At 48.1% G+C, this 12,659-nt stretch overlaps 1 protein-coding gene across 3 annotated transcripts in view; it reads left to right on the top strand.

Annotated features, from left to right (window-relative positions):
• The window catches only part of ZNF592 (zinc finger protein 592), a 49,085-nt gene that overhangs the window by 651 nt on the left and 35,775 nt on the right, over positions 1–12,659 (top strand). Inside the window, exons 1-2 of one of the 3 annotated variants that reach the window (XM_023649445.2) lie at positions 3–157; positions 9,632–9,740. The gene's annotated coding sequence lies outside the window, so the exon portion shown is untranslated. Of the gene's footprint in view, positions 1–2; positions 158–382; positions 621–9,631; positions 9,741–12,659 lie in introns of those variants that run through there. The other 2 variants (XM_001916239.6, XM_014733696.3) reach the window with 2 other exon arrangements.

The following is a 12,659-nucleotide window of genomic DNA, read 5'->3' as shown; positions in this document are numbered from 1 at the left end:
AGCCAGGTCCCGCCGCCAGCCCGGCTCCCGCCCCCGCTCCGCCCCCGGAGCCGCAGCCCCGCCCGCCACCGCCGTCGCCATGTTGTGGCTCCCGCAGCCGGCGCTGGGGACGCGCGCGGCCGAGCCCGGGGCCTGCCGCCGCCGCCGCCGCCGCCAGGTAAGCGCCTCTCGCGGGCCGGGCCGCCGCCGAGGCCGCCCCGGGCCGAGCGGGCCCGCGAGCCGGCGCCGCGCCCGTGCCCGCGCCCCGGCCGGGCCCTGCAGCCGGGCGGCCCCCTCCGCGCCCGGGGCGGCAGCCACTTCCCCGACCGCCGCCTGGCGGGCCCGGGCCGCCACCCCACCCCGCCCCCGGCGCGCGCCGCCGGCCCCTGTCGCCGCCCCCACCGCCCGGCGCGCGCCCCCCTCCGCCGCGGCCCCCCGGCCCGGCCCGGCCCGGCCCTGCGCGGATAACGGTGCCGCCTCGGCCGCCGGGACGCCTGTCAGCCACCCGTGCCCGCCGCCGCCGGGAGCCGCGCAGCCGGGGGCGGACACTTCGGGGCCCGGCCCTTCGCGGCGCCCCTCGGCGCCTCCCCCACCTCCGCCCGAGTTGTGACCTCGCGGGAGGGTTCTCCGGGGGCAGACAGGTATCCCTGCCCCAGAGTTGGGGGTCTTCGGGGGGCGACCCGGCCTGTTGATCCGAGTGGGAACTGCCTCTCTGCAGCGGCTCTTCCTGCCAACCTGGGGGGAAGGCTCAATGTGACCCGAGGGAGGACAGGGGAACGTCTGCTGGACAGATGGCCTCCTGGCCTTGGCTCAGCGTGGGTGAGGGGGAGGGGTCCGTGCGACCTGAGGTCTGCCTGCTCCTGAGAACCCCCCCACCCCCAGCCCCCACCCCGGGTCATTGGAGCTGCTCGGGGGATTTTTAACTATTGTTTTTTGGGGTAGGCCAGAGGTGGCATGAAAAGTCCTGGACTGGAATAAATCCACAGGCTCCCCTTCCCCCATCAAGGGAAGCATGTCTGGCACCCGGGAGTAGCCTAGACTAGGAGTGGCTGTAGGAGAATGGGACTTGGGATAAGGTGGTCTTTGGCCTGGGATTAGCCCTGTCACCTTCAGCTCCGTGTCCCTGTAGGGACTGTAGGACCCATCTGTTGATGTGTACAGTGTGACTGAGCATACAGGATGTGGACACGCAGATCCTGGCCCGGTGGGTGCTTGGTGGGATGTTAGGGATCTGTTTCCTCAAACTCACAGGCACCTTACACAGTGAAGGAGAGGAGCAAGCATGGTGCCAACACACATATTGTGACCGTTTTCCAATTTTTCCACTGGTTGCGGCTTTGATCCGCCCAGTACATTTTTATTGAGCACTTATTATGCACCAGGTCCTGCACTCGGTGTTGGGAGGAGAGTGGTAAACCAGAAAGTCATGTTTCAACTTGAGCTCATAGCCTAGTGGGAAAGCCCAATAATAAACAACTAATCTTGAAATTTCATTCAGCAACAAATATGTACCAGGCATTATTTTAGATGCTGTGAAGAAAGCAAGCAAAAGTAACTGCCGTTTTGGAGCTTTCATTCTAGTGGGGGGGGGGGAAGACAATAAAATAAAATATATAATACAAACTATAGTCTGTTGAAAAGTGCTAAATGCCAAGGAGAAAAAGAAAATAGGGAAGGAGAATATGAGATATCAGGTGGGGGATGACTTTACATTCCAGTGGCCTGGAAGGCCTCCTAAGAAGGTGTCTCTTGAGTAAAACTTTGAAGGAAGTGGTAAATAAATCATTTTGAGCTGTGATGAGTGCAAGGAAAGAAAGATGAAGAGCGTGGTGAGAGAGAGTAATGGGACTTGATTTGGGTTGGGGGCACAGGGAAGGCTTCCCGGAGGAAGTGACGTTTCGACTGAGACCCGAAGGAGGGTTAAGAGTTAACCATGTGTGGAGCAGCGCAGAGCTTGGCAAGTTGGAGGAAGTGAAAGGAGGCCCGTGTGGCTGGAGGGGGAAAGGGAGAAGGGAGATAAGTCTGTGGAGAGGTGGGTCAGGTCACGGGAGGCCTTGGGGACAGAATGCCTTTCCCCCTTCATTTGGATTGTAATTAGGAAGCTTTCAAGGGTTTTAAGCCAGTGACATGATGACATTTACGTTTTAAAAGATCTCTGGCCTCTGTTTGGGGACCGGTCTTTGAGGTAAGCAGGTGAGGCAAGGCTTTCTGTGTGGAGAGGCCTAACTACATACCTGATCTGCCTGGAAAGCCTCAAGCCATCTGGGGGAGATCCTTTTGCTCCAAGGGTCTGTTTTGCCCAGCTTTTAGGAAGGGAAAGGAAAATGAATTTGCATTATTGAGTGCCTGCTAGGTGCGAGAATCAGTGTTAGAGACTTCTGCAAATATTATCATATTTAACTTAATCCTCTCTGCATGCGAAGAGAAAGGGATGTCTTGCCCTTTGCAGATGCAAGCCCAGAGGGGACAGGGGACTTAACCCAAAGCTACATTTGTGTCATAATCGGTATTCAGACCCGGGTCTTCCTAATTCCAGAGCCCACTGGCTCTGGAGCCAGACTCCTGGAGTTTGTATCTTGCTTCTGCCACTTGCTAACGAAATGGTTTTGAGTTACTTAACCTCTTGTGCCTCAGTTTCCTGTCTGGAAAAACCTCAAGCTTTTCCCAGCTTAAATGCAGATAAAATTATCTGCCTCACAGGGTTTGATAAATACAGATAAAACGGTTTTTGTGCGGATCAAATTAACTAAGCCATGTAAACATTTGTAGCACTGAGCTCTGATGTTAGTTGCTGTTAGTACGTAAAATTTTTAAATATCCGTGCTGTCTCTCAGCCATACTGTGGTCATTTTGGATGAGAATAAATATATAGGTAATTTAAGTCTTGAATTTTGTGAGACTCTTTCACCCTCCGTTTTCCTCTAAACGACTTAATGCCAATGTTTCGTGTGATCAATCATTCGACATTGATTTCCCATTTCATTCTCGACGCTGTGCTAGGACTTATGGATATAAAGTGAATTCCTTCCCTCCAGAACCTCAGGGTCTCCAGAGGAGGTCATATATTTAAAAGGATGAGCTACAATGTACTTCATGAGTTCTGTAATGCACCTGTAGTTAAGAGAGCTGTTGGGAGCGAGAAGAACTAAATGCTGAGGGAAGTGGGGAAGACTTGGGGTGGAGGTGACTTTTGTACTGGGCTTTGGAGGAAGAATAGGAGTTTTATACACAAGTAAGACTGGGGAAAGGACGTTCTAGGTAGAGAGAGCTACGTGTGAAAGCGAGGAGCTGTGAGAGGCTTGGTTTGTCCCGTGATGAGACTGGAAAGCTGAGTTGGAGCTGCAAAAGGCAGGTCCAGTTTGGGTTTTATTCTATAAGCCACAGGGAGCTATCAGAGAGTGTTAAGTACATCAAACACATTCCACCACTGTGGGTGTCGCAGTTAGAGAGTGGAGACAGAGACCATCCTGGGGGGGCTTTTCTGACGAGATCCCTGTGCCTCAGCATCTAGCTCTCAGTTTCACAGACCCGAAATCCAGTTTTGTGGGGCACTCAGCTGGTTGTGTCCAGGGAGACTGACTCATTAACCAAACTTGGAAGAGACTGATGCACAAACTCAGAGTATTAACTGGCCATGAGAAACGAAACGGCGGAGTGACAGATGTTTCTGTCCTCTGGCCATTGCTCCCCCCCCCCCCACCCCCCTTCTGGCCAGGACTGGGACACACTGACAAATTCTTGCTCCTCAATTCCTGTTTGTCTTTCTCAGGCTCCATGAAAATTAACCCTTACTGTTAACATAATCTTTCCCCAAGCTTTATACAGTGTAGTCAACAATGATTTTTAATTGATTGAATGATTCTGTGTCATTTGGGTGGGATCCTGTGTTTGTAAAACTTAAGGAAGAGGAGAAATAACTTTTTTAGAAATAAAATATTGGAAAAGGGGCTTCCCTAGAGTTGGGTTACCGGAGAAGGCGTAGGGATTTTATGTGGGGTAGGTAATTTTGTGGCTGAGCGGTGCTTGTGGACAGATGCATTGGGAATTGTTCTGGGAGTAGAGGTTTGTGGACTCTTGGAGGGGGTGGGGGGGTTTTGGTTGCACTTGAAGGGGTGATTGGTTTAACATTTTCATCTTCCCTACACTTTGGAGACAGAGAAGAAAGTAATAGTTCCTGCCCTTTACTCAGCCTGGGCATGGTGAGCTTTCTTAGTAGATTGGAATCTTCGTGAGATTTGAGCTTCATCTTAGCACTTCTTTCTGCTTCGGCAAAACTGAGAAGAGTGGAGTTCTGAATCTGTATTTTTCTACAGTGAAAAATAAAATCCAAATAGACCAACCTAGATTGTGGATTAATTATTTTTCTTTTAAAACTCTAAAAATAATTACACGAGAATATTCGTGTAGAAAATTTAGGAAATGCAGATAGGTACATGAAGGAAATAAAACTAACTGATACATCCTATAACCTAGACCTACTGTCAGCATTTTAATATTTCATGTTTGTATTAGACCTTTATCTCCAGCTCTGTCTCTACATGTAAGTTTAATTTTTTCTTTTCCTACAAAAATAGGAACATCCTGAATAGGAGAGAGTTCTGAGTGTTGACCTCTGAAATGTACCCCAAATTCGTATCTGTTTCCATTTGTGGGCATCTGCGCCAGTGTTCTCCCCCTTCCTGCTCTAGGGGCACAGAGTGCGATACCCTTTAGCTAATTAAGTTTTAGAAATGTTTTTAGGGGCTCAGGTGCCACTTCACCCAACTATTTGCTTTTATTCGACAGCAGGAAGTGTGTATGTGTGTGTTGAAATGACATGTCTGATTCTTTTTATGGCTCAAAGAGAAGTTAATGAACACCGCTCGGGTTTGGTGTCAAACCCATCAACACTCTTGGGCTGTCCTCTGTTCACTGTGTGACTTTGGCTAAGTCCTTTCCCTTCTCCGTTTCAGATTCTGAAGGTGTTCTGTCAAGAGGTAACGGTGGCCCCCTTCCTTTCGTTAACACACTCCGCAAGATGACGAGGATGCTGACGTCTTTCTATGTGATCCATTGTGGAAAGACTGCCACAGTGTGGAGTGAGAAAGAGGGGGCTGCCTGTGGAACACACTGACTCCTGGCCTCGAAGCAGTGTGTGTGGGGCACACACAGGGGTCTCTGTGACTGTGTCGTGTCTGTTTGTGAGAGCTCCAGAATTATCGGGGCCTCCTGAAAACTTTTGAGTAGGCCAGAGGTGGCGTTCATGGTCTTCTGCAAAACTAAATCCACAGGCTTATCCTGAGAAGCAAGACCTACGCCCCAGGTCTATCTCAGGACAGGCTCACTCTGCAGAGCAGTTTGCTGTAAGCTCTGCTTACCTCTCAGTGGTGAGATTGGGTGGTTTTCACTTTTTTCTTTATATTTTTCCCTATCCTTTGAATTCTCTTTTGGCTTATATATCATCTTTACAAAAGCAAACAACTGGTAAATCTGTTTTCATTTTGGAGATAAACCTTGAATGCCCTCAAGCAAAAGTGCAAACTTCCCAGAACTATGTCCCTATAGAAGAGCCGGCCACCCCTCCTTGGTCAGGGAGGGGAAGATGCCTTTGTTAGATGTGCTGTAGAGATGGCTCTCCCAGACAGGTGAATTAGGCTAGGACCTCTGACTGAGATGTTCCGGAGAGAGCCAGGGCTGCACCCATCCGGGAGGAGCTGATGAGTAGAGTGTGACTTGGCTTGTAGCCTCATTTGTTGGGTGTTTTCTTTAGGGTGTTTCTAAGGAAATCACTTCTTTTGGGTGAGGTCCTGGGCCTTCTTGCATAGACTCAGTCTCCTGCACGTCAACGTGGGGGATGTTCTAGAGGCCTTGGTGTTACAAGCTGGGGGTCACAGGACTGTAAAGAGAGGGGTTCCTGTGTGTAAGCCTCATATGCCTTCCTGGAATTTCCCTCCCTCTGAGAACTCAGCCCATCCTGGTGGGGAGGCTGGGGGGTACTTCTTCCTCATATCCATCCAGTCCTTGGGCATAGGACCATTTTACCCACACTGCCCTTGGCAGGCTGGAGCTGAACGTGAGCCAGTGGAGTGGGCTCTGGCTCTGCTTTTGTTCCCCTGGTTTGCTGCAGTTTACAGCATTCTACTCCTATCTGCCAATTCAGTTCCTGAAGTTGAAGTTTTTCCTTAGCAAGCCAAAGGGCAGAGTGAGACCAGAGAGAGAGAGGTCTTGAAAGTAGATGTCCATTGTAAATGAAGGCTTCTCAGACTATTCCAGGGCCTGAAAACACATCTGAGGCAGAGCTTTGGCATTTTCAGAGGAGAAGGGAGCCCAGGGTGGGCAGCGAGCAGCTGTTCAGACTCTTCTGGGGCTTGGCCCAGCTGAGGCTCAGGTCTGTGTGGGCAAGGGCCCTGCCTTTGCCTTGTTAGACTCTCCAGACCTGAACTGAACTGGCTGAGGTTGTAAAAACTGCTTTATTGTCTGAAACTTCATTAAGGCTATAAATCTTTAGGCCCTTACAAATATCAGATGTGTGATTAATACTATTATTATTCTTAATTAGAATGTTTACTTGTATGTAAAATCCTGTGGAGCCTTTTTGCAACTGGGCATCATTGATCAGTAATCTACAGTTGCTTATGAAAGGCCCAACCTGGGCCCCAACCCAGAGCTGGGTGCTCTGTGGAGTATAAAAGAGTCACATGAGATGAACTTTGCCGTCAAGGACTCCCCCCACTGAAAGCAATTAGAGAACAGTTTGCTTCCACACCAGAAGGGTCTTAAGGGGGCTTTTCTTCCTGGGGGTGGTGGTTACTTTCTCACAGGTCAGCCCTCTGAGATGGCTGGGCTTACCTCTGGGGAACATTCTCTGCTACCCAAAATGGATTGAATGGCCATTTGGGAGGAGGGAGGTGGTGGCAACAATGTTGTATCATCTTTCATTGCTTCACTTGTCTCTCCTTGACACTGTGTCTCTAAGCACCTGTGCTCTTTAGGAGAAGATAGCCACCTACCCACAAAATATGAACCCCAACGCCTATCATTCCACCATTGTAGCTCCATTCCTCTGAGTCTAAGGCTTTTGCATTTCTACTTAGAGTCCCCTTTTAAAATATTTACACCCCCTGGGAGAGGTCAGACTCTTAGCAGTTCATCACCAAACAGTAGCTCTAATTACCAGGAATTAATTAAGTCAACTGAGAGAAAGACTGGGACCCAGACAGGCACTTGGGGCCAAGAATGTCCAAGGGGACACACTCCTGCAGGGCAGGAGAGAAGTGAGGGCAGTGAAAGGAACTTTCACGCACATTAGTTGCTGCAGGTGGGTACTGCTAACTCTGGGGCCACCTGGTGGTCTTGCTGGCTGGGGTGTCAGATACAGCATGACCTAGCGCTGGTACAGGGGGCTTTGAGGCCCATGTGGAATTTGCACTGAGTGGGGAATTTAGACTTAAAGGGTTGGAAGATTGTTTTTTCCTTCATTTAAAAAGTAATATATGCTTGGTTTAGAAAATTTTGGAACATTCAAGAAGAAAACAAATTCTTCTTAATTTTATTACCTAATGATAGATAGCTGAAATGTACAGGCAGAGGGACGAGATCTTTTTACAATGTAAGTCAGCATACCACTCCTCTACCCCAAGTCCTTCCTTAGCCTTCCATCTGAGAGCTGAAGTCAGTCCTTGCAGTGGCCCTCCGTTCTCCACCTCCCACCCCTGTCTCCTGTGACTCCCTCCGCTCTGGTTCGGGTTCCTTGAATGCACCAAGCACTTTCCTGGCTAAGGGCCTTTCTACTTGTTCTTCGCTCTGCCTAAAACCTCTTCTCTCCCATATTCACATGGCTTGCTCTCTCATTTGCTTCAGAATTGAGAATGTGGTCACTCCAATTTCCGTTCTGAGGAACAGGGGTTCCTCCACTGAAAGACTGCCTGACATACTATGAATCTGCTTGTTTGTGTCTGTCTGTCTCCTGGTGGAATGTCAGCACCACGTGGGCAGGGACTTAATCTATTCTGTTCACAGGTGGTATCCACCAGTGACTAGAACAAGGCCTGGCACATAGTAGGTGCTCAGTTAATATTATCTAATGAATGAATGCACGTGCATGCATGTGTGTAGTGTGTGTGTGTTGTGGAAATGGAATGGGAAAGGACCATGTTCCTAGAAGCTGGAGGGGGAGAGAATGGATGTGGATGATGTAGAGAGTGAGGATGCTCTTGGCGGGAATGGAGGCTGGAGATGTGGTCTAGTCTGTTCCAGTCTGTACAATCTCTTCTCTTACTGATGCTGTTGAAGGCGAAGGCAGTGATTTGGTGCTTTGAGGCAGGTGAAGAAGCAGCTGCTGAAATATAAAATCAGTGGACTTGGTCTAGGCCTCCATTATGGAGCTTCTCAAAAGCCTGGCCTGAGGGCTGGAGCTGATAGGGTAGGTTATAGGAGGCTATTTTTAGGTTTGTGAACAGGGTGAGGAAGTGTTATTTGGGGAGACATACAGGATGATAATAGCGGGAGACCACAGGTGGGGAGCAAAGATGTGGCAAGGATGGGGTGGAGACATGGAATAGAAGAGATGATGTCAGTGAGACTTGGCAATGACAGGGTGCTCCCCAGCTGCTGTGCGGCTGCCTTAACAAAGGTTTCCAGTGCTCCCAACTTGGTAGAGCTTAAAGTATTGTCGGTGGCTTCGAGTGAGTTTTGGAAGCAGGTGGTATAAGTGGGAGAAAGGGAGAGGGAGAGCCCTGAGGTTCATCAGGTTGGGGGGTCTGTAGTGGGGCGCCGGCGTATCCTGCACTAGGCCTACAACTCACAGACACAACCGGGGACAGGAGCCTGTCTCTTCCTCCTGGTCTGCCCAAAACCGTCACCTTCCCAGAGTGGCTGTCAGTGCTCTCGGGTTTTCTTCTGAACCTACACGTATACCAGGACGGTATCTGAAATCCGTTTGTTCCATCACCTTTCAACTTCATTTTCTGTCTCCACAGTATTGTCTATTTCTCAGAACAAATTGTCTTTGACTCACAGACCCACTTAGATTGGATTAATTGACTGGAAATACTTATTTCTAAATGGTTTCTGTTTCATTAGGCTTCTAGCCTGTTTTTTAAAAAGACTTTTGCCAAGATGAGATCAGCGAAGTGATTTTGGTATAATCTGCTTCTTTTTCATCTTTTGGTACAAGTTACGTTTTGAGATTGACATTTCAGATGCATTCATTCCTAGAATAAATATTTGAGTGCCTGCTATGTGCCAGGCACTATTCTAGGCACTGGAAATATAATAAGGAACAAAGTAAGCAGAGATCTGCCTTCGTGCTGTTTAAGACAGTGCTGTAAGAGCTTTACAAATGGGAACTCGTTTAATCCCTGTAACAGCCCCATTTTACAGATGGGAAACCCGAGCCAGAGAGGTGAAGAAACTGCCCAGAGTCACAAGGTCTAGTGAGGGGTGGAACAGGGGTTTGAACCCAGCAGAGTCTGTGCTCTGAACTGTCACGTGTGATGGGGGCGGGGAGAAGGGTTGGAGCTGGGGAATTTCTATCTTTGACTATGTGGGGCCTGCTTTGAATTTATGTTTAGAGATTTTTCTCAGGATCTGACCTATCTGCTTATTATTATTATTATCTTTAACATTTACCTTCAGGCCTATTAAAAATGATTTTCTTTTCTTCTCTCTTTAGGTGGTGTTTGGAAACTAGACCATGTGCCTAGGGAGAAGTGGTTCCTTTCTCCACAGCTCCACACCCCCAGCCACGCTCACCACACCCTTGTTTTGAGAACCTCATTGAGGTATGATGTCTAGGCTGACCTGAGCTGCCCTTGAGGAACCAAGAGTTTGGACGCGACTGATTTTTTTATGTTCCCTGGTAGTTATTTATTTTTAAATTGTGGTAAAATATACATAGCAAAATTGACCATTTTAACCATTTGTGAATGTACTATTCAGTACCACTGTCACCACCATCCATCTCCAGAACCTTTTCTTTCTCCGAACTGAAACTCTCTCCCCATTGAATAGTAACTCCCCATCCTTCCTCCCCTGGCCCCTGGTGACCACTGTTCCGCTTTCTGTCTCTCTGAATTTGACTGCTCCAGGTGCTGCATATCAGTGGAATCATACACCATTTGCCCTTTTGTATCTTGCTTATTTCACTTAGCATAATGTCTTCAAGGTTCATTTATGTTGTAGCCTGTGTCAGAACTTCATTCCTTTTTAAGGCTGAATAATATTCCATTGCACGTTTGTATCACATTTTGTTATCCATTCCTCCATTGATAGACACTTGGATTGCTTCCACCTTTTGGGTATTGTGAACAATGCTGCTGTGAACATGGGTGTACAAGTACCTCTCCAAGACCCTGCTTTCCTTTCTTTTGGGTCTATGCCCAGAAACGGAATTGCTGGATCATATAGTAATTCTATGTTTAATTTTTTCTGGGGGGAACTGCCATACTGTTTTCCATAGTGGCTACACCATTTTACATTCTCACCAGCAACGGCCAAGGATTCCACTTTCTCTACATCCTCACCAACCCTGTTCTTTTCTTCTTCTTCTTGTTTTTTTTTTTTTTTTTTTGATAATAGCGTTCCTAATGAGTGTGACCTTGGTGGCAATCTAGTTGGATCCGTGGAGTCCACTAACCAAGGGTCCGGTCCCTATTGTCCTGAAATGTACAAATGTAGAGGAAATAATATGATAAACCTCCATGTACTCCTTACCCAGCTCCAGCAGTTATCAATTCATGGCCAATCTTGTTTCGCTTATATACGCCCTCCCTGCTCTCTTCCTGCTGCCCTGTGGTATTTTGAGGCAAATCCCAGACATCACATCATTTTATCTGTAAATGTTTCACCATGTGTCTTAAAAAGATAAAGACTTTTAATAATCCATTTTGTCTGGTGATGGGAGGGCACATAGAGATGCTCCTGACACATTATTCCTCCTTCCCTTGGATCACCAGGGACATATACAGTGCGCACACGTGTGGACACCTGGATGTTGGATCCATTGCCTTACTGGGTGGTTGGTGAAAAGCTGTCTTGGCTGGGGCCCTGCTTTCCTGTAGAAGGTGACAGTCCTTAGGTCTGAGCCGTGATGAAGGAACCCACCCCGATCTCTGTTGAGAGGGGAAGGAGAGAACAGGGAGTGGGTAAGGAAGGAAGGAATAGTGAGAGGGAGAGGGATGGGAAAGGAGAAGAGCATGTGTGTAGGGGGGTGTGTGTGTGTAGGTGTGTGTGAGAGAGAGAGAAAGGAAGTGAGAGAGCAGAGCACCTGGGAGAGAAACTCTTTACCAGGCCTTTGACTCATCAGCTCCTAAACTCCTTAGTGATCTAAGGAGACCACAGAGATACTTCAAGACTAAAAGCATATCCCTTATGTCCGTGTGTCCTCATCCCCTGTCCCCCTGTGCCCCCGCAAACCTTTCAATTTTGGCATCTTTGTGCTACAGTTCTCCTGTGATGGATGAGACTGGTGGCACACTCAGAGCCACAAATACAGGGGTACCAGAGACAGGGAAAGAGTGACTTTGTGGAACAGCTGCTTTTTCTTTTCTGGGGCCCTTTTATTCAGGGACTAGAGGCTTGGTTCCCAGCAGGTCTGAGGCTGCTGGCTTATTCCTTAAATTTGGGGATCTCTACTACCTTGCTTTACTACGATGCTTTTACACAGTTTGGTGGGAGGGCCTCCTCGAGGATGGTGTGTGAACAAGAGGAACCCTTCCTGCGTTTTTTCTCAGTCTCTGGGTCCTGTTTCCTTCTGACAAAGTGCGGTTCCCAGTTAGTGCTGAGATGTCTGCAAGTAATGAAAGGCAGAGGGGGTACAGGTTACAAAATATCAGTTTCTATCTCAGTTCTCAGCCTGTTTAGACTTTGTTGCCTGTACCTAGTTTCCTCTTCTATTATCTCAGTCCGCTGCACAGTCCTGCAGAATGTCTCCTCCTTCCAGTTCCAGCCCCCTTTCTCTCTTCCTAGCTTTTAAAAAATATAACAGCTTTATTGAGATATAATTCACGACATACAATTCACACATTTAAAGTGCATAATTCTATGTTTTTTCGCATATTTGCCAGGCTGTATCGCCTTTTCTTAAGACTCCAGACTCCCCTGTGCCCGTCTCTTCCCTGTGGTTCTTAGAGCCACCTCTCTCCACTGATGCTGCACTGATCCCGTCTTCAAGACAGAAGACTTTATTATGAGGACAGTGCCAGTAGGCACTTTCCACTGGTAACATATTTAACTTAAGCAGCCCTGCATGGGCCTAGGATTCACAGACAAGTGCTACTTCAGGTAGACCCCTTCCCACTGGCAAGGTTCCATCACCACTCAAGGCCTCTCTATTTATAAAAAGTTAAAAAAAAAAGGTAAACACAAATAACGGTGCAAATTTGCCAGCTGCTTTGTTGTTAATAAACGTGCTTGGGAATCTGTGACTGTCCTTGATTAGTCTTAGTTCTGGACAGATGAGCTATCAAATCATTCCTCCTTTCCAGTGGCAAATTACCTTCCAGTAAACATGCTGGGGCGTATAAACCGACAGTAAAGAAACGAGCAATTATATACTGTGTCAGGTGGTAGTAAGGGTTGTGAAGAAAAATAAAGCAGAGTAAAGGGACAGAGATGGATGGTGAGGGCAGCGATTGGTGTCTTACATACAATGATCATAGAAGGCTCCTGACAAAGTCATGTTTGACTAAAGGCATGAAGGA

The sequence above is a fragment of the Equus caballus genome, chromosome 1, assembly GCF_041296265.1.
Source record: "Equus caballus isolate H_3958 breed thoroughbred chromosome 1, TB-T2T, whole genome shotgun sequence".
NCBI lineage: Eukaryota > Metazoa > Chordata > Mammalia > Perissodactyla > Equidae > Equus > Equus caballus.
This window is presented reverse-complemented; position numbering and strand designations above follow the sequence as displayed.